This window comes from Taudactylus pleione, unplaced genomic scaffold (genome assembly GCF_031769625.1).
Source record: "Taudactylus pleione unplaced genomic scaffold, aTauple2 ptg000674l, whole genome shotgun sequence".
NCBI lineage: Eukaryota > Metazoa > Chordata > Amphibia > Anura > Myobatrachidae > Taudactylus > Taudactylus pleione.
In genome coordinates this window covers 74225-97201 of record NW_028285076.1, presented here as the reverse complement: position 1 = coordinate 97201, position 22977 = coordinate 74225, and the positions used below count along the sequence as shown (strand labels likewise).

The 22977-nt window shown below is 45.4% G+C and overlaps 1 protein-coding gene across 3 annotated transcripts in view; it reads left to right on the top strand.

The window, feature by feature from the left end:
* Nucleotides 1–22977, top strand: part of LOC148478152 (syntaxin-7-like) — a 111209-nt gene that overhangs the window by 17718 nt on the left and 70514 nt on the right. Inside the window, exon 1 of one of the 3 annotated variants that reach the window (XM_088455855.1) lies at nucleotides 19509–19771. The exons of 1 other annotated variant lie outside the window; for it this stretch is intronic. The gene's annotated coding sequence lies outside the window, so the exon portion shown is untranslated. Of the gene's footprint in view, nucleotides 1–19508; nucleotides 19772–22332; nucleotides 22462–22977 lie in introns of those variants that run through there. One more of the 3 variants, XM_088455857.1, reaches the window with a different exon arrangement.

Genomic DNA, 22977 nt, shown 5'->3' with positions numbered 1-22977 from the left:
CCCCGTATGCTGGTACTTGGAGAACCACAAGTATCAGTATGCGGGGCATTAGAGTCTTGCTGGTATCTGTAGTTCCACAGCAAAAGCAATATTAAAAAAACACACGCACTGTAGAAAAGTAAAAGTTTATTAAAACATACATGCGCGCACACACACGTACTCACACATGCACACACTATCTCACATACTCACCTATGTATCCCTGAAGCCAAGCTGTCCTCTACTCCAGTAGGTAATTCAATGGAGTACCTGTAATAAAAAAATCCATACCCACCTCCTCCTATGCAATGGATCTGTCCTCTTCAGGCAATCCAGGGTCTTGGCAAAAAACAAACAGATACCCGGACCCTCACACACATTAGTAGTGTTCTTAGAGAACAATACTACCCAAATGACAGCTCTGCCCGGGATTTCAGTTCAGAAATCCCGGTGCGGAGCGTTCATTGGCTGAGGGAGGCGAGCCTTCCATCTTTCAGCCAATGAGCTGTTCTCACCATTGACTTCAATGGTGAGAACTGAGCGTGCCCTTTTCAAAAATGGCATCTTAGCGCCATTTTTGAAATTCAAAGATGGCCACTGCGAGCCAATCATGGCTCACAATGTCATCGCCCCACCCCCCCCAGCTGGCTTATATACAGTTAGTGTGAGGCGCCATCCACTCAGTACATCAGCCGGGGAGCTGGAGAAAAGACCAGCTGAAGAAAGAGGATGCCGCAGAAGCCCTGGATGGGCGGCGGCTGTGGAAAAGAGCTTAAAGGCCACCGTGCTCCAGGTGAAGACTACGTGGAAGTCCTGGGGAAAGCAGCAGCTTTGATAAAGAGCTTAAAGGCTGCCGCCCCCCAGGTGAAGATGCGGGAAAATAAAATATTAAAACAGTCTGATTTATTTTAATATTTCTTTTGCAGGGGCAGTATAGGTACCAGTGGGCCCTCAATGCCCCACCTGCTGGTTATGGTGGTTCTCCCAAGTACCAGTTTGTGGGGATGCCTGCTGGGACCTGTAGTACTACTGCATAAGCTAATATTTATATTTTCATATGCACCACACTTTACATAATAAACCCAGCACCCACTGCCCAGGGATGCTGGGGATAGCACTGGGCTATTAGCCTGGGCCTGAACCCTTTATTGGGGGGGTCCCCAACTCCCCAGGGATCCCCAGCCTGGGGTGACTAGTAGTCAGGGGTGATGCTGTGGCAATACCCCCCCCCCCCCCCCACTAGCAAGAGTCCGGTGCTGGTTCTGGTAAATACTGGAGGGACTCTACGCATTTCTCCCCCCCCCCCCCAGTATTTCCAGAACCAGGACCAGCTCAGAGCCCAGTGCTGGCTGTGCTGAATACGAGGGACCACTACATTTATCCCCTGAATCTGCAGTTAACCACATGGTGTCATGGCATACCATATCTGTATTACGCAAGGAACATGTCCATTAAGGCGTCAGCCTTAATGATCGTAATTTCATTGCTTTTTGAAGTGTGTGGCACAAATTCAGTAGGTTTTGTGAATTTTCAGATCATTTCTAAGCAGCCTTAATGGGACATGTGAAACCGTAAGGGTTTTTTTGTTCTATGGAATATATAGTTATAAATTATATATAATACAATTTCACATGGTACAGCGGGTGAGCACAACTACGTAAACACAATATGGGCCTGATTTCTACAAAGCATAATCCCTTTAATGCACGCTAAAGGGGTTAATGTAGTAGTTTTTTGTATACAACAAACGGCAATGATTATCCTTGTTTGTTACAGCACCGTTTTTGCCATCTTTAGATGGTGTGAGCGATGTAGTCCCTTTTAGCAGGCAATTGGTACCCATTGTTCCCTTTCTAACCTTGGCAAAGCCTTGCAGGCATCGCATGGGGCCCCACCGGATGAAATTGTCATGCACATGTGTAGACTGACAGTCCACATGGTCGAATAGAATTGAAGGAGAGACTGTTAGGATCTGCGGTTAGCAAATAGTTTTAGTTGCTATTGAGACACTGAATTTAATCCTGTCTGTGTGCTCATCAAATGTGTTCTGTAATTAACTGTCTGCATGTGTGCAGTATCAGCTGCTCATTAATTGTCTTGTCTGTGTGCACAGGCCAACCGCACTTTGGTCTGTCATTAGGGAGGCTTGCAGGGCTTCCTATGATTGGACCTTGTATCTGTTAAATTACAGCCAGCCCTTCACTACATGCAGGTGAAAGAGTTAAGGTACCCATACATCTGAGAGGGGTTTCCGCTATCCTGTAACGCTATCAGAAATACCACCATCGATGTTCAGTGATCTGTCGCAGGTTCGCTGAAACTTTACATGTTAAATGTCCCCGATTAGACAATCATGATTATTTTTTGATCGCGATCGTCAAATCAGGAAAATCCAACATGTTTGTTCAGTCGAGTACCTGTGTCCAGTTTTAGTAGTATTCACTGCCGTTTGTTCCATCCAGGCAGCACGGTCCGCATTCCATCTGCTGTGTGCTGCTTGAGTCATTTAAGCAGCACAGTGTGTATCTCTGCCCTCAGCCGTGTCTCATCCCAGCGGTTCAGAGTACACTTCCATCCCGGGCGCATGCCAGCATCCGGCGACTAGTGTCAACCCGGTGACATTGGTAGCATCTCAGCGTCCCAAGTGTGCAATCCAGTGCACTGACTCCAGTGTCAACTCGGCGACATTGGTAGCATCTCAGCGTCTTGTTCACATCATAAAGAGACTCACCAGCCTTCAAGGCTGCTTCAACAGCTCAAAGGCTGCGTCTCATCTTCGGTCCACAGGCCTCAACTAGTAAAAGCCAACCAGCCCAAAGGCTTCATCTCACCTTCGGCCCACAGGCCACTACTAGTAAAAGCAAACAAGCCCAGAGGCTGCAACACTCCCTCAGCCCTCTTGCCACAACTAGTCAATGCAAATCAGCCCTCAAGGCTGACACTAGACTTGATCTTGTGTGATTAACCCTGAGTTTCTAACATCACCGGCCATAAAGAAAAGAGGATTGACAGAGGTTAGTCATGGAAGCCAAACAGAATCCGGTGCAAATCCTGACAGCCCAAATTCAGGTGTTAACCCAGAAGGTCCAGGAACTTTCCCTTAAAGTTGAGGAGACACAGGCAGCTCCCATCCACCCTGTGGTTCATGAACCCAAACTTAATCTGCCCGACCATTTCTTGGGGAGTCGTAAGGACTTCATACATTTTAAGGAGAGCTCCAAGCTTTATTTCAAGCTTAGGCCTCAATACTCTGGTTCTGAAGTTCAACAAGTTAGGTTCATAATTTCTCTCCTCCAAGGGGATCTGCAGACTTGGGCTTTCAGTTTCCCCTCCACCTCTGCTGCCCTTCAGACCATGGACTCTTTATAATTTTTTTTTTTTTTTTTTCTTCCCTCTCAGCTCTCGGACTACTAGAAGATGACCCAGACAAGGCAGCTCTGGCAGAGGCTAGCCTTCGGTCTCTGAGAAAGGAGAACCGGGAGGTGGAGGATTACTGTAGAGTTCCGAAAATGGGCCGTGGACTCCGAATGGAATGACCCTGCTCTGCGTAGTCCGTTTCGATTGGGTCTGTCAGAACAGATTAAAGATGACCTGGTTCAACATCCCTCTGCAGGTACTTTGGATGACATTATGAGCCTGGCAATACGCATTGACTGATGTCTCCAGGAGTGCAGGCTGGAGAGGAACCTGCTGTCTCAGGCTCCCCATTCTCCTTCTTTTTGGGTCCTTCTTGAGAACATGATGAACCAAAGCAGTTGGGAGCTTTTTGTCTTCCTGCAGAGGAAAAACTGAGTAGGTACACACTGGGACTATGCATGTATTGTGGAGGTAAAGGACATGTGGCCCAACTCCGTAATGTCAAGTCGGGAAAAGGAAAAGTCTAGATGGTAGTGGAGAGTTACATCTAGGCCTTGCATCCATCTCTCCTAGGAATTCAGTTATTTTCCCCACCTTGCTCCAGTCTTCGTATGGCCAGGTCTCAGTCTCTGCTTTTATTGATAGTGGGGCTGCAGAGAATTTTATGGACCAGACATTCTTCGAAGACCTTGGGATTATCTCCTGAACCCCTGGATAACCCAGTCGCTGTTGTTGGGCTTTATGGTAGGAATCTCTCTTCTGTTCCTATTTCCTTCTGGACGCCACCCATACAGTTGACCATTGGAGCCCTTCATCACAAAGTACTGTCTTTTCTTCTCCTCCAGTGTCCGATGGCTCCTGTGGGTCTGGGTCTACTGTGGTTAAAAAAAACAGTTCTCCAGTGGCAGACTGGGGAGATTCTACAGTGGGATTCCTTTTGTTTCTATCATTGTTTATCTCGTCCTGTTCGTCTGGCCGCAGTTGTTTCTTCAGAAACTCCCATGATTCTTGCTCTGTATCTTGACCTGGCAGAGGTTTTTTCTATAAAAAAAAAAAGCCGATGTTCTACCACCTCATTGGTCCTTCGATTGACCTATTACCTAATGTCAGACTCCCTAAGGGTAGGCTCTACGCATTATCTATCCCTGAAAATCAAGCTATGCAAGAATAAATTCAGGATGCCCTGGAGAAGGGATTCATATGGCCATCCAAATCCCCGGGGGTGCCGGTTTCTCTTTCATCCAAAAAGATGGGTCTCTCCGGCCCTGCATAGATTTTCATGGTCTAAACAATATCACCGTGAAGAATGCCTAACCTCTGCCCTTTTATTTCAGTCCTGTTTGACCAGTTACGGGAGGCATCAATCTTCTCTTTGATTTATGCGGAGCCTACAATCTCATCTGCATTTGTGAAGGAGATGAATGGAAAATGGCACGCACTCAGGACATTTTGAATACCTAGTCATGCTCTTTGGTCTGTCAAATGCCGCAGCTGTCTTCCAGGATTTCATTAACGAGATCTTGAGGGATTTCCTGGGAGTCTTCGCAGTCATATATTTGGACGACATCCTCATCTTCTCGAAGTCCGTGGAGCAACATCGACTACACGTGAGACATGTACTGCGAAGACTCTTGGAGAATAATCTGTAGGCCAAATTAGAGAAGTTCGAGGTGGAGGAGATCTCTTTTTTGGCTACATAATTTCCTCTCGGGGATTCTCCATGGCTCCAAATAAGGTGAAGGCTGTATTAGATTGGGAACAACCCACATCCTTAAAGGCCATACAGCGATTTTTGGGGTTCTCGAACTATTATTGCCAATTTATGAAGTCTTTCTCTACTATTGTTTCGCCCATCGTAGATGACCAAAAAAGGGGTGGATGTCTGTAATTGGCCTCCCAAAGCCGTACAGGCATTCAATCAACTCAAGACCGCTTTTGTGTGCTCCTGTCCTCCGTCATCACAATCCTGACCTTCCTTTTGTAGTGGAAGTGGATGCTTCTGAGGTTTGAGTAGGTGCCATACTTTCCCAAACAGATTTGACAGACCATAAACTACATCCATGTGCCGCCTTCTCACGGAAATTACAGTCAGCAGAAAGGAATTATGATGTAGGCAACCGAGAGCTTCTGGCCATCAAGTGACATTCGAGGATTGGCACCACTGGTTAGAGGGGGTTAACAATGTGGTGTCAGTATTGACTGATCACAAGAATCTGGCATATATTGAGTATGCAAAAAGGTTGAATGCCAGACAAGTGCGATGGGCTCTGTTCTTCACCCATTTCAATTTTATCATCTCCTTTCAGCCGGGGTCTAAGAACGTGAAAGCAGATGCCCTTTCGTGTAGTTTTTCTGTGGAACAATGTCCTACTGATGGAGATGAGACCATCAATCCCTCTGCTCGGATTAATTTTTTGCCATGACAAGAACCTTGGCAGACTCTCTCTCAGACAGTTTCAATCGGAAGCTCCTCCAGAAATGCCCCATGGCTTAGTTTTTGTTCCGGAGATTTTCACTCATCCAAGGTTGGGGGTCATCCAGGTGTCACCAGGACTCTAGAACTGCTGTCATGCTCTGTTTGGTGGAAGTCCATGCCTCAAGATGCTTGCGATGTCTGTGCTAGGAACAAAACACTCCATACCTCTCCTATGGGTCTGTGTCCATTACCTGCTCTTCTCAAGCCATGGACACATATTGCAATGAACTGTGTGGTGGATCTTCCATCTTCTGCTCATTGTACAGTTATCTTTACCATTGTCGACAGATTTTCCAAAATGGTGCATTTCGTTCCTCTCGGCAATTTACCATCAGCCAAAGAACTGGCAGTACTTTTTGTCTTTTGAACACTTGGATATTGTTTTTGACCATAGTACCCAGTTTGTTGCGAAATTCTGGAAATGCTTTTGTGCTGATCTGGGCATTAAGATTAGTCTGTCATCAGGATATCATCCACAGTCAATGGTCAGACAGAGCGGGCCAATCAATCTCTGGAGAAGTATCTCCACTGCTTCATTGCCAATTGTCAGAACAACTGGGTGTCTCTTGCCATTTGCTGAGTTTGCCTACAACAATTCTCATCATTAATCTTCAGTATCTCCGTTTTTCTGCAATTTCGGAATTCATCCCAGGAGCAATTCTTTTGAGTCTTTGCCAAATACAGGTCCTTCATCTTCATTTGTTTCCAGATTATGATCCATCTGGAGGAAAGTACATTATTCCCTTCGGCAGGCATCTGGTCATTTCAAGGGCTGGGCAGACAGACACCATAGGCCTTGCAGCCTGAAGGTGGGGGATTTGGTTTGGTTGTCCACCAAGAAAATCAATCTGCACCAAATATTCCAAAAATTGGGACCCAAGTTCATCGGGCCATTCAGAATTATTGCTCAAATTAATCCTGTGGCTTTCCGTTTAAACTTACCCCCATCTCTCAAGATCAATAACACTTTCCACTGTTCTATTCTAAAGCCAGTCTTCCCCTCCACCAGATACAGTACTCAAACGCTCAATCAGACCACCACCAGTTCTTGTTCAGGGACGCCGAGAGTTTGTTGTGGAAAAAATCCTGGAATCTAGAATTTACAGAAGCTGTCTCCAGTTTCTTGTACACTGGAAAGGATACGGACCAAAGGAGTGCTCCTGGATTTCAGAAACTTCATTGCACGCTCCTATCCTGAGTTTTTTTTTGAGGACTTTCCAGACAAACCAGGGTCTAGAGGTTCCTTTAACCATTCGTCAAGGGGGGTGGTACTGTTAGGATCTGCGGTTAGCAGATCATTTTAGTTGCTATTGTGACGCTGCATTTAATACTCTGTGCTGGTCACATGTGTTCAGTAATTAACTGTCTGCCTGTTTGCAGTATCAGCTGCTCATTAATTGTCTTGTCTGTGTGCACAGGCCAGCTGCACTCTGGTCTGTCAATAGGGAGGCATGCAGGGCTTCCTGTGATTGGACCTTGTATCTGTTAAATTACAGCCAGCCCTTCACTCCATGCCGGTAATAGAGTTACTGCGGCTTCCAGTTGTTCCAGTCTCCTGTTTGTTCAGTCGAGTACCTGTGTCTAGTTTGAGTATTGTTTGTGCCATCCAGGCGGCATGGTCCGCATTCCATCTGCTGTGTGCTGCTCGAGTCATCTAAGCAGCACAGTGTGTATCTCTGCCCTCAGCCGCGTGTCATCCCTTCGGTTCTGGGCACATGCCAGCATCCGGCGGCTAGTTTCAACCTGGCAACACTGGTCGCATCTCAAGTGCACAATCTGGCGCATCGACGCAAGTGTCAACCTGACGACATTGGTAGAATCTCAGTGTCCTAAGTGTGCAATCTGGTGCACTGACGCCAATGTCAATTCGGCGACATTGGTAGCATCTCAGCGCCCCAAGTGCGCAATCCACTGCACCGACTAGTGTCACCCCCACAACATTGGTAGCATCTCAGCGTCCCAAGTGCACAATCAATGCACCGATGCCAGTGTCAACTCAGCAACATTGGTAGCATCTCAGCATCTTGTTCACATTATCATAGAGACTCACCAGCCTTCAAGGCTGCTTCAACAGCCCAAAGGCAGCATCTCGCCTTCGGCCCACAGGTCACAACTAGTAAAGGCAAATCAGCCCTCAAGGCTGCTTCCACAGCCCGGAGGCTGCATCACTCCCTCAGCCCTCTTGCCACAACTAGTCAATGCAAATCAGCCCTCAAGGCTGACACTAGACTTGATCTTGCGTGATTAACCCTGAGTTCCTAACAGACTAGGTGAGCATATACAGAATGTCAAAAAGGGGCTGGATAGTCATAGTGTCTCCGTACATTTTAAAGAGGTACATGATTGCAAACCCAGCAATCTAAGTTCCATTAGTGGGATCTCTGATAACTGGAGGAAAAATTATACTAAAGAAATATTAGCTAGGACAGAAATATGCACAATTTTTACATTGAGTAATCCTTAGCCCCAAGGGTTTAAACCTATATTTCAAGACAAAGTGGTTTATATAAACAGGTTATGTGCAGATCAATCATTTTTATTAAATGTATTTAAGAGCCCCCAATGCACGGTGTGTGCATTGGGGGCTCTGGAATTGGAAAGATGACACTTCCAGTGAGGCACAAGAAGCGCATGTGCCATCAATGCTGGAACGCACGGCCATATATAATTACCTGTGCACATGCGTATCACATGGAGGTGGCAGGAAGACCGGCCTCTGGGCGGTACGCATGTTGTGGATCCAGAAATATGGCATCTATAGTGAGACCCACGTGATGTGAATGCTGGGACACAGGGCCATGGTTACGGACCCATGCGCATCATGTGGGCGGTGGAGATAGGAAGACCGCTACATCGGCTTCAGGGCCCCATCATTTCCGGTAGAAATTTTACACGTTCCATAGATGGAATCCATAATGTTGTTGTTGTATTTTCACCCCTTGTAGTAGCCCTAATATTAGCTATGAATAATTGTATATACAAAGTGAAATAAAGTGTATATGGGAATAGCAAATATTGTGTGCTGTGTGTATATTTTGGGATATATCAGGCCAGTATTGTGCTAATACATGCCCTGCCCCCTATGTACAGGGGAATAGGACCAAGGGTATATAAATTGGATCTGGTGCCCACAGGATGACACCTTGAAAAAGATTTTAAAGTCGAAGGGCATTTGTGGGATCAGGAGAGGACAGCTGCTAGCTGACCATATGCCACACGGAGACCCATGAAAATAGCCATATTCCACCTGGGACTATCTGGAATCCCTAGGACTGTTTATATGGACAATACAGTACATAGTGACTTTAGCCCAGGTGAGCATAGTTCCTCTGCCTGTGGAATATTTCTGTCAATAATAAAATATCTACTTTTTACCTGGAAAAACTCCAATTTTCTATTTGTTGGGATGCTGATTGCTCTCCAGAGACACGCCAGGAAAGACAATTTTGAAACCCCGCCCCCCCCCCCGAGATAAGGTGAGTGTGATAACCAGCTACTGTTATACAGTTATAGTGCAATAGTATATCATCTTTCTTGTTTCTATATACAGTATGTACAAGTTTCAAGACTATGTAAGTTGTTGCCCCATGACTTGTTCTTGCATGTGCAGAACAGATCCTGCGAGCTCACACACAGTGCCCCCAAGGTGATGTGTTCCCAGAAAACTAGGGCAAGTTAGTGCCGTTTTCTGTTAGTGCTGAGGCCAGTATCTGCAGGACATGGCCATTTTGATTAAACTGAGGCATACTCAGATGGCCGATGCTACAAACATCGGGAGTAATGGTCGCAATGTTTATCTGAGTCTGTCTTCAGACGCAGACATTGGATCTGACATGGTGACAGGAGGCATCTTTTTCCTTTAGACACCTACTGCAGGCAAAGACGAAGTTGCTGTGAAAAACTGTACATATCTGATTTAGGACCTATGGACACAGTGCAAGTGCTGCCGATTTTCATTCAACTTTCTATTGCCACTTGAATGCATATTTTGGTGTGTTATAATTGTAGTGTCCACTAGTGGTTTTACTGCATGACTTTCATTTCAGTACTTGGTTTAAAGTGATTTCAGTTGTTTAAATTCCATTCTGTGCTAATAGACCTTTTAAAAGCCAAATAGGCTTTACAGGAAAATAAAGGAGAAGAGATGTACACAATTAATAATTAGGGTGCTTCACATAAGGTGGCAATACACGGTGTGATTTGTAATTGCAGTTGAAGTTGCATACCATGTCCCTTGAAAATTTATCCCTTCAGATTCTGTACGATTTGTATTTAGAATGCAACGATTCCACATGAGACCATACGTTTTTTTTCTATCGCATACGCTTTGAAATCGTATAAGATAGATCTTATGCAGCAAATTACCACACGATGTGTCTGCTGGAATGTCAATAGGGGAGGGCTTATCTAGTGGGTATAAAGGCAGCAGCCATTTTAAGATTTTTGCACACTCTGGGCCTGATTCAGAGACGCTCGTAAGCGGCCGCTCGCTCAGAGCGATGTTCACACATCTGCGCATGTGTACGGGTCGTAATGCGCATGCGCCAACCAGTCATTGCGGTCGGAAATCATGTGCTCGCAAAACAGCGAGGGCCTGCTAATTTGAGTGACAGAATGAGGAGTTTGTGCGTGGTAACAGGGGAAGGTGCTTGAAAACGGGGAGTGGTGATCCGAACGCAGGCGTGCCAAACGGGCGTTTAATTGGGTGTGCATAATTAACAAAGCAGCGTCATCGACCACGTCACTTGGTTGTCTTTTAGCCTGAACTGCTTGCAGGAAGTAAAACCTACCACAAGCACTGCGAGCAGTTCAGACGCCTTTCGATGTACTCGATTAATCTAATAAATAGCGGAGATTACGTATGATGCGAACGACCAGGGGGCATCTTTACAAAGTAGCGAGCGCATGTTTAGTTCACTCGCTCAGACATGGAGGCATCAACAGACCACAAAGAGCGAGTGCTCAATTTAAATAGCCGGCCCCTTTTTCTTAACGACCGTTTGCAAATAGCGTCCGGCTCTGAATCAGGCCCTCTGCTCAGTGACTAGTGAGGCTAGGTTTTACCCTGCTGAACGTTGTACTTTACTAGTGTGCTTTTTGCTTTGTTTTAAAGGCTTGCCTTTGCAAATTGTGATTTCAGCTTTCTTGACTGATTCCTATCGCTATAAGCTTCTGCTAGCCTATGGCTATCTGAGGCTGAAGGGTAAAGGCGTTCAGGAGAGAAGGAGGATGAGGTCCTGCTGGACCAAGGAGTAACTGATGAGGAGGGAGACTCACTCCCATATCCCCTGCTGACCGAGCTTAGGGAGAATAACCCGGACGACTACTGCAACTTCCTGCATATGGATGACACCACCTTCCAGGAGTTGTTGCGTCTGGTGACTCCCTATATCCAGAGGCAGGACACCAATATGAGGATGTCCATCCCGGCTGAGGAGAGGTTGGTGGCTACCCTGCAATAACTGGCAACAGGACGGTCTTTTGAAGACCTGAAGTTCGGCACCCTCATTGCCGCCCAGGCGTTGGGGCTCATCATCCCGGACACCTGTGAGGCCATTGTGAAAGTCCTGAAGTTTCACTACTTTTTAGTAAGTATAAACTCTACTCATTTTTTTTTTTTTTTGTCACTTTTTGTTTTTTTTTGTTAATGTATTTTTTTTAAGCAAATAAACCAACATGGTTTAACATATGTTCAAAAAAATTTTATATAAATTTATATAACTGCAAAACAAACATGGTTTTATTTTGTTTACCAAAAACAAATGTTATATATCAACTATATAAAAACTGCAACATCAGCCAGTTCTTTGCCGCCTCATCTGCACTAACAATGCAGCAGGTATTGATTGAGAAAAAAAACTACCTTTTTAATAAGGTAGAAAAACACCAGAATAAAACTTTTTGCCCTTTGCAGGGATGAACACACACGTGTGCACACGCACGTGTGTACGCGCACACGCACGTGTGTACGCGCACACGCACGTGTGTACGCGCACACGCACGTGTGTACGCGCACACGCACGTGTGTACGCGCACACGCACGCGCAGATTGAGGCCCTGGCAAACAACAATCTGTTCTTGCACGCACTGGGATGGGGTGTAGGTTGGGATGGGGTTGGCACCATTTGTGGTGTAATTTGGTGGATGGTAACTGCGGGATGAACTGTGGGATGTAGATGGCCCATACCAGGGCTGCATCATTGTCTGGGGGATTGGGTCATCAGTGTGCCTTGTCGTGCTGGCCAGATTTTGGGATCTCCCCCGGATTACTGTTTCATACAGAAACCGCTGGGCATGTATTTGCTGGCTTTCAACCATTTCTCATAAATTGCTCACAATGTATGTGCTAGGTGGTCATACATGTCCGGTGGTTTGTTTAATGCCAGGTTGACCTGATCTAATAGAGGATCCTGTGTAACCGGGTTCTTGCGCTGGTATCTCCGGCGTTTAGTGGTAGGTTGTGAGACATCACCGACATCTGCCTCACTGGCACTTTGGGAGGGATTTTGTGGGCTGACTGTCAAGGCGAGGAGGTTAGGAGTGGGAAGCTGTTGGAGGAAAGACAGAAATGATTAATGTTAATTTCAGGTTTTACAAATGTTTAATTAAATGTTGTCTTTATTCTAGTTCCCGACAATGGCGGAGGAGTGGAAGACCATTGCAGAGGAATTTGAACTTGGATGGAACTTCCTGAACTGTTGTGGAGCAATAGATGGGGAAACATATCAGGATTAATCCACCTGCCCACAGTGCATTATTTTATTATAACTATTTTACAGCATAGTGCTCATGGAGGTTGTGAACGCCAATTATGAATTTATTTTTGTTGATGTGGGCAAAAATGGCCATGCTTCAGAACCTGCCACAAAGTATGGAAATGAAGCACGGCTTAAACTGTTTTTTGTTGCTGATGAGGCGTTTGCACTCCACGAGCATTTGCTGAAGCCGTATGCACTGCGTGCCCTGACAAAAGTAAAGTGCATATTCAACTACCGTCTTTCCAGGGCGCAGAGAGTAGTTGAAAACACTTTTGGCATTTTAAGCAACCGTTTTAGGCTTTTCCACACAAGCATCAACTTTCATGTGGACAAAATAGATACTGTTTTCTTGGCTTGCTGTGTTCTCCACAATTTTCTAAGGCAAAACACAACTTTACACAGTATGGCATCAGACACAGCTGTGCCTGATGACCGGGAACATACCGAGGAAACACTGGCTGTGGTTTCTGTGGCCCCATCCTCAGTGTTGGCAACAATAGGGACTGCAAGGGCTAAAGAGGTCAGGGAGCAATATATGGCCTACTTCAACAGAGTGGGGGCAGTACCGTGGCAGGAAGACAGTATACGTTAATGAACTATAGTTAGTTGGCATGTGAACTTGTAAATAAAAATTAATGTATAAAAAACTGTATTATACTTACTACTTCACTGGAGGACACTTGTTCATTTTCTGTGTTGTCCCCTCCAGCTTCCTTGGGAACACTGTCAATCAGTAAGGCCTGTGACGGTCGTTGAGGCTCCTGCAGAAATTTTAGGGCATCAAAATACCACAGTGTACTGCAGTATAGATCAGCTGCCCCTGCTCCGGATGCCTGAGATTTGTTTTGTTTCTGATTCTCTCAGACATATACTGTTCTTAAATTTTGGATCTTGTGCTTGACCCAATCTGGATCTGCCTCATCGTGATAGGGCTTGCTTAAGTGGACAAGCTTCTGGACTGCAGCAGCTCTCATGTTTGATGTGATAATCTGCACTTTTCACATGCCACCAACATTCATTCAGTCAATGAATTTGGTTAGGAATTTTTTTTTACAAGAGCTCTTGTCATTCCTGTTGGATAAACAAACTGTTTTTTTTTTTTTATTTAAAAGTGTGTGTGTGTGGTTTTTAAAATAGTTTATATGTTAGTAAATTTTTTACATAAACAATTCAATGTTTTTATAATTTAAAAAAAAATAAATAAAACTTTTTTTTTTTAGGGGTTAATACACATTGGTGGAGCAGGGGTCATGGTGCAGGGATGTATATACTCACTTGAACTCAACTCCGGAAAGACGATCAAAACAATGCTGCTTCTTGATCTCGTCTCCATGTTGTCTGACACGAAATGGTGGTGGGGAGTGGCCAGGGAAATCACAGATCACTCATCTGATCGCATATGAACAAAGTACATACGGTGTGTGTTGCATCGTATAGTTGGAATCTCTCTGCAAAAACATCTGATCTGCCATCCAACTAGAGGACGGCGGGGACATGCATCGAGGTCGCAGAACACACAAAAAAAACACCAATTTGCATATGATTGGTTGGTACAACCTGTCAAAACTGTCCATATCGGGTAAAAAATTGCATCGTGTATGAGCACCAATACACTTAAGGGTGTATCAGCTGTGCTTTTGAATGTGCTCAAATGTACCTATACTTCTCCATTAAGGTGTACATCCACTTCAGGCTCTTTGAAGCTGCCCCAGAAAACCAATCTGCAATAAGATTGAGGAGACCTTGGAACAGTTTTAATTATTTGTGGACTTTTGTTTATCCTAAGCTTTTAAAAGTAAAGGATGAGACATGATTTCACCACATCAGAAGTGGTGGAAAATCAAGTCCTTTTGCTTCAAGAAAGGCTGTGTTCTATCTTACAAACCAGGGAACACCACTGCAAATGTGCCCTCTGCCCCCTTATTTCTCATTTAAATAATTTTGTCTAGGAAAACTACATTTTTACTATTGCATGCTGATCTATACTCGGGTAAATCATTGTATCACTTGTAATCAAACCATGCAAACTTTTGTTACCAAATAATGACCAATAAATCCATTCAGGTTTTACTAGGCCTGCTTCCCCTTTGGACACCCCCCTCTCCACTGACGGAGCTCCACTCCTTACCAATTATGGGATGAGAGCAGAGAAGCATCTTCTTGTGTGGCCCTGGACTATGGGTACATAGTCTAGCGCCACACCCTCAGCCCATTACTTCCAATGAAGAGGAGCAGCCACAGATTCACAGGTAAGAGGCTGCCGGATGTTGCTCTTTCATGTGTCAATATTGGATGTGTGGGTGTCAAGGGGCTAATTCAGAGCTGCACACAAGTCTGTTCTGCTTATGGTTGACTGTTTGCATTACGCATGCTCCATACCCAAGCATGCACTACTTTGAACAACTACAGCCAATTCAGAGTTATACCCTTCTCTGCCAGCACTACGTCCATCTGTGAATCAGGCCTTACCTCTCAGCTCACATATGCGGCCAACTTGAGTGCAACAATGTATGAGACCCTAAGTATATTAAGTGCTATTCACAATTTGGTACACTAGACAAGCCTAGCTTTGCCTAAGGTTAGCGCCAGCCCGAGGTTTTGCATTTTTGCAATTCATAAATAACCTTAATGTCTGGGGAAGGATATTAAAATGGCTCTGATTACTTTTACTTTCTTTGTGGCTCAAAAGTTGCCATTTAAACTTATAGGGACAGTTTTCCACACAGAAATTTGGGTAGTGTACCCTGACCAACTGGAGGCAGGGATTATTAAATTATACCAGTCTGAGTCTGTGCTATTTTCCATAGCAGAGCAGGGATGGGCATTGTACGGGCACCATCGAATTGTTGCGCCGTTGCTTCAATTGCAACATGTGATGGCATGTAACCATCAACTGGTAACCTTTCAATAGTTTAATGGTATGTGGGTGCGCATGTGCAATGGACATCTGTAGTTTGTACATGTGCAAACAAGCTCTGCTACTGACACAAAGGGGTAGATTTACTAAGGAGCGATTTGTCTTTGGCAGCTTTGGCCCATAGTTTTAATATGGCAATAGAAATAAATGCTAAACCCGGCTTGTTTATCATTAATTCCTTTTGCCGTTTTATTGGACAAAGCCATTGATGATTGGCGGTTTTGACAAATTGCTCCTTAATAAATCTACTGTCCAGTTTCTCCTTCCTGGGGTAAGATTTACTAAACAGCAGGTTGTCAAAGCCATTGATCATTGGTGGCTTTGATTAAGGGGCCCATTTATCAAACTGCATTTGAGGTAAATTCCCTGAAAACACCTGTTTTTGGGGGTTTACCTCAAATACTTAGTATCCCCCGAATGTATGAAGGAGGGACTGCAGCGGGTATCTCCGATACCTGCTGCGATCCCTCCATTGCCCCCGGCAGCCGCCTCCCCCATAGGTTTCTATGGGGGATGCGATGCTGCCAAATGTATCAATATCGGAAATGCGAAGCATTCCCGATATTGACCCAAGCAGCTAACGCCATCTGAAGATAGCGTTAGCCGCTGTGTCCTATGCGCACTTACCAGCATTTCAGCCGGTGGAGGGATCTTCCAGATCCCCACGCCGGCAATGGGTGCCGCTCATGTGCAGTCCGCGGGACTGCGCGTGCGCAGCAGCCCGGAACGTGCTCCGGCCACATCGCAGGGATGGGCTCTTTTCAGAGCCCGTCTCCCTGCATGTGCCGGGTCATACATTCGGCCGGTATGATCGCATTTTGCAATGCGATCATGGGCGGTACTGCATGCCCTGATCGCATTGCAAAATGCGATCCTTAATAAATGGACCCCTAAAAGTTTTAAAACTGTAATAGAAGTAAATGCTAAGCAAGCCTGGTTTAATATTCATTACTATTGTTTTAAAACTGACGACTCAAAAAAAATGTTTTTTTAAAACCTACAAGATCAGTCAAAGCTGACAACCAGCTCCTTAGTAAATCTGTGTCTGATTCAGACGGCTGCAAATACCGTCACAGCTGCAATCCTGTACGCATCTGATGTGCAAAAATATGCAAAAGTCGTAACAGCCGAGATTTTTACTGAAATGCACACAGGGCCCCATTCAGAGATGGACGGATTTGCAGAGCCGCACACAAGCAGCTGTGCAATCCGTCCATCACAGATGCAAATGCAGAAGGAAGTGTCAGACACCTCCTTGCTGCAATTGCGATCCCAGCACTGCTTGGTCGGGCTGCAGCCAGGTGATGCAAGAAGCCAGAAATCTGCGTCCACCGATGCAGACCCTGGCCTCGTCCCTCCCGAAAAAAGGAGGCGTCACGCCTCCGTTTCCGGAACGGTGACCAACATGTCCCCGCTCCATCCCCAAAGCGACCTGGGGGGGGGGGGTCTGCGAGCGAGATCACAGGACCTGTTCTGCACATGCGCAGAATGGGTCCTACACAGGCGCACATCCCTATCCATCGGAGATGTGTGTTTATCCTCAGGTGAACGTACATCCCTGAATCAGGCCCAGTCTCTTGTTCACAAAGATGCAACCATTGGATGCACAGTGGACGATTGCTGAACTTTTGAATTACCCTGTGGTTGCACAGAATGGCTGTTAGAAGTAAGATGCTGGAGCCATTTTTACTGCGTACAGGATCGCAGTAGCAAGTTGTGACACACCTCCGAAATGGTAGTGTCACACCTGCGTTTTAGTTACCACTCACAAACAGTCCCTGTCTGTCAATCAGTTTGCAAATAAATTCTCACTGCGATCATTGTCACAGGACCATCATGGCACATGCGCAGTGTGACTCATATGCAGTAGAAAAAAAATCATCCATTTGCAAACACATTAGCATTGTGGCCATCTCTGAATCAGGCTCTCTATCCCTGGTGTACACAAACATTGGATCAAAAACATTGATGGTTGCAACTATCGGTTTACAATAGCCAAGTATTTACGCTTTTATGTTTGTGATGACAACCCCAGCGTGTGCTATTTTGGCCAGCGTCATTATTATTACAGTGGCAAATACTCCACAGACAAGTTCCTACCTAAAGGGGTAAGCTGGAGATCATCAGCTTGTTTAGCATTGATTCCTGTTGCCAATTAAAACTTTTAGTTGGAGCTTCCGATGATCGATGGCTTTGATGAACCACAGGCTATTAAATCTATGCCAAAGTGATCAGAGGCGGACTGGGCCGGGGGGCAAGGTGATATCTATTTTTAAGCATTTGGGGCTGGCGGCCCAGCCAGAGGGAAGGCTGTCTTCTGCCCAGTGCCGGACTTTACATACCTGCAGCCGTGGTCACGCTGCACTGCTGCAGACTTTTAGGGAGCAGGGCTGGATTAAGGGGGAAGCGCTGGGGATAAGTACCCAGAGGCCTCCCTCTCTGAGGAAGCCCCCGCCACAGATCGGATCTCTATTACCGATCTGATCTGCAGCGTTGCACACCAGCGGCACCGCAGTGACAGCTGTCACAGCCGCCAGCGCTGCAGAGCAATGCTGGGCTGCTGAGTGACTGCTCAGCTGTCCAATGGCATATGAACCTGCAGCCTGCTGGTGCGCAGGCTGCTGGGAAGGAGGAAGTGAAGGCACAGCCGCCCGCAGCAGCATATGGAGGTTGACTTTTGGGGAGAGAGGAACGTGCAGGTGCAGCCTTCGTCTTCTTCTGTGTCAGTCTGTTAGCAGCAGCAGAGGAAAAGTAAGTCAGGCAGTATTAAGCTTTTTTTTTTGTAGTTGTTGTTACATTTTAATTAAAGACCCTGGGGTAGATGTATTATAACGGCACGTACCGTGCCGCTATAACGCTTCCTGCTTCGCCTCTTTACCGAGGCGAAGCAGGAAGCACTACCGGTGAGATGTGTGAACATCTCACCGGCCGGAGAGGGGGAGCGTTAACTCCCCCCCTCCGGCGCTACCCACTACAGACCACATCCCTGCTGTGGGTATAGGCTAGCGCCAGGCTGTAGCTGTCGATAACAACAGCTACAGCCGGCCGAACGGTCAGACGATCTGACCGTTCATACATAGCCCAGGCTATCGGCGCTGCTATCTTGTAGATAACAGCGCCGATAATGACAGGGGCGCACAGCGCCCCTGTCATTTACCGCCCAGACCCCCCGATCATACATCGGGGAGAAACTGTTGCGCTGATACCGTTTCTGGGCTTCATACATCTACCCCCCTGTGTCCTATAAGTAATATTTATTGTGTGTGTATATGTATATATACACATACACACACACACACACACACACAAAGAAAACAGGAGGGTCTTGAGAAATAGTATCAGGCCGGGGTGCCCAAAAGCGTATTTATAATGGGTGCAGGGGGATCTCCCAGATCCCTCCGCCGGCAGTGCGATCATGGACTGTACTGCATGCCCTGATCGCATTGCAAAATGCAATCATTAATAAATGGGCCCCATATTTTTACACTTACAACCAACTATGTGGCTACAATTCTGTATGCAATACATACCCTCACTGAACTTCAGCCCAGTTATACCATTTCAGCCATAAGTGGATATGTGCTTGAAATGCGTGCACCTCTGTATCACTTGTATTTATGAACGCCCGGTTCATGGCCATTTTTCTGTTGCCGTTTGTTTGTGGAAAGCTAGGGCCACTGGATTGCATTTGCCCCCAAGGCTAAAAGTTGCCAGCCAGCCCCTGAAAGTGATAATTACAGGGAACAGTTACAGAGTTTTGCATTAGTTACCAGTCTATGGTAAGCACAATGTCTTCACTTTTATTATACCTGTAATGTTGTTATTTCTATGTCTGGTTAAAAACAAATAATGAAATAAAGTGAGAAGGAAGCTTTACAGTAGAGCAACAGTGAGATTCTGGTGGTAGAAGTCTACAGGTCACTGCAGTTAATGTAAGAAAAAGTAATCTACTAGCCCCTCTGGGTATAATTCTTTCCCCACCCTCATTCTTCTAATACCAGGAAGAAGGAGTAGATATAGCTTTACTATTCTTTTTTGAATGCCCCACATACACACTGCTGCACATTCTCCTGTCAGTAAGGTTACCACCAGTGAGAGTGCACTAGTCTCTGCTGCCTGCCCTGCACTTGCTCAACAACAACTGAGTCTTCTTGAGGCAGGACTCCCAGATCAGCTGCTCTATCAGCAACAACAACTCCTCCCCAGCAGCAGGACTGAGTATGCGCTGCTGCCCTGGCACTGGGGAGTGTGGAACAGCAGAGTGAGAGGCCGCTGGAGAGACAGGTATGAGATTGCACGGGAAGGGAGGGGAGCTGGGATCAGCTGTGCTGTGGTTATTGCCTGGTAATATATAGAGCAGGTAGGGATCCTTTGTAGTCTTATTGCCACATAAATAAGCAGCCCTTGTGCTGAGGCTGTCACTTTCCCCTGCCCCAAACACTGATTCTAGCCAGGTAAATCAGGGCGGTTTCCTGATCACAGAGACAGTAATAGCCACATTTTATAAATCATGTCTCTAAAATGGAGTTTGCAGCATTGCAATCCATTGCTGTCATTTTGTATTATAATAAGTATTAATATAATTAGTGCTTGACCCTCACAAATAATACACAAAGCCGGCTTAATAGCGTCACATGACATTCATTTGGATTGTAGTATGTTCCATGTTTTTTGTTGATAGGGAGGGAGCCTCCCTTCTACCAGGAAATCCTCCAGCCGCTCGTATCATGTGATAAGCAGGAGGGACAGCAGCCTAGCAGCATGGTTATTCTTCCTGTCTCAGGAGTCAGCACCGCAATTAGTGTCCTCCTTATATGTTATTAGTCATGGCAACATGCAAGTTTAGTGTACGGTGTGCTCTTTATTCTTCCAGTGTCATTATACAGTCAGCCATGTGATCCATGAGCTGAACTTAACATGTATAGAGCAGTGATTCTCAAACTCGGTCCTCAGTACCCCGAACAGGTCAGGTTTTCTAGGTCAGTTGTATTCATTACTCACTGACATACTTTAAAATATCCACAGGTGGAGATATTTATATTACTTGTGATTCTGTGAGGAGACCTGGAAAACGTGCTCTGTTTGGGGTCCTAAGGACTGAGGTTGAGAACCTGTGGTATAGAGCACAGGTTCTCAAACTCGGTCCTCAGGACCCCACACAGGTCACGTTTTCCTGATCACCCAGTAGGTGCACAGGTGTACACATTACTCAGTGACACATTTTAAAAGTTCCACAGGTGGAGCTAATTTTTTAAATTGTGATCTGTGAGGAGACATGGAAAACATGCACTGTTTGGGGTCCTGAGGACTGAGTTTGAGAACCACTGGTATAGAGCATACCCGTCAACGTGACCCCTTCCACCAGGTACAAAGGTCGCCTCTCCTGGGCTTCAGTCTTGATTATTGCTGTCACCTGTGCTGAAACACCCTTCTCATCAATTAATCAGTTCAGCACAAGTGAACGCAATCATAAATTAAGAGGGAAGTCCAGGCTTTTTGTACCTGGTGGAAGAGGTCATGCTGGAGGGTCTGATAGAGTAGGCCACACACAGATATTGTGCTCCAGCTATTGTGGAACAAATGACATTGTGCTGGGGCTTTAGTTCTCAATCAGCCACTGGTTACATTCTGGTTATCGTTTTACATTTTGTGTATAACCTTTTATTACACTGATGTGTTTTTCTCTTTCTTTTTAAAAAAAAAAAAAAAGGTTAAATTCAATTACCCATGAGGGGGTGAGTTGCCAATGTAACGGTGTGGGAATATCGGGAACTGCACCTCATCTTGCTCCAGACTTGCAGATTCTTGTATGCAGCCTATGAGGATTTGAACAGTCAGCAAGTCAAAACTACCGCAACTATGGCTTATAGCAGAGGTTCCCAAACTCTGCCGTTACAGTCCAGGTTTTAAGGATATCCATGCTTAAGTCCAGATCATTAAATCAAATTGACTGAGGTACTAATTAAGTCATCTGTGCTCAAGCATTGATATCCTTAAAATGTGAACTATAATAGCGACGTTTGGGAACCTTTGGCATACAGCATGTATCAACCACCAAAATATAGCCTTACACAACTACATTTTATATACATGTTGCAGAACACATAATCCATTGTACTTTTTATCAAAAGATTAACCCATTCATTGTAAAAATCGCATTTATTTCCCAGTGAATGTTTTATATTTTGGCACTAGTCTACTAAGCTGTTCTGTAAATAGGTGCAGTTCACTTGTCGGACAGTTTTTTATTTGTACTGTCTTAAAATGTATTCCAGGCATAGGAGTTGGTGCAGAATGAGTACTATGCCAGGTTGCATGATTTCACTCTGCAGATGCTCAGAATATGAATGCATGCAGACCCCAGGCATCTGACCTTCCCGCTAGAGAGGCGGAATGGGGGTAGGAAGGGTCGTATCTGCTCAAGTAGACCGTTCAAGTGTGGAGAGGGAGTGCTCATGTAAATACAGCTCATGCATACCGGCAATTATGTGCATATGTATTCTTCTATTGTGCACCTGCTATAGGCAAGGGCACACACTGATGATGACAAACTAGGCACATTTTCTTCCCATGTAGATGCAAACTAGAGATATGTGCAGCTTGGAATAAATGTTAATATATTGTGTATTTGCAAGTCCTTTTCTTTTTAAAGTGATTTATGCCCATTTTGCTACCAACTTCATATCAGCCGCATAAGGGCGTCAATATATTTATATAGTAAACTTAAATATACTTTTCTATTTAAAATGTGGGCTTCCTGAGTTAAAAAGGGATGTCCACCTCAGGCTGTTTGTACACTATATTGTTGTGTATGAATTGTGTTCTGTAATTTCAGCATTTACTATTACTATGAAGCCATATCTACATGCCTACACCATTCACAAACGTGGGTACGGGATGCCGGCGCTCGATATCCTGGAGGTCAGAATCCCGACGCCAGCATCCCGACAGGGTTAGGATACCGACACCTGTCGGTAAGTATCCTAACCATACCCATAATCCTAAACCTTCCTTCCTGCTGCCTAAACCTAACCTCCGCGTAGCCTAAACCTCCCAAAAGTCAGCCATTTGAGCACACAAACTGCTGTTTGGGGACTCTATACAGTACTTTAGACAGGTTTAGCCGCTTTACGCGACTGAACTTGATACATTTGGGGGTGCAACAAGCGCGATAACCGTTGCACTTGTACCCAATCAGAGCAACAATTGAATAGCTCTGTTTGGTGCCCAAAAAACATTTGAATTTACATTAAGAATACAATAATGTACTCTAACTCTCGAGAACACTTTAACAACATAGTGCTCACCAGCTGTCCTCCTATGTTAATACCTCAAGATGGCGAAAACCTATATGGTCAATACTATATATATTTTTTTTATTCAGTGTTTTAGGAGGTCTGACTGGCGACTACTCTCCCAGAAGGTTCGGGAGTATCCTGAATCTGCAGGTAGACCCCGTAAGATTAGATAGCCATCCCGTATCCTGCCCA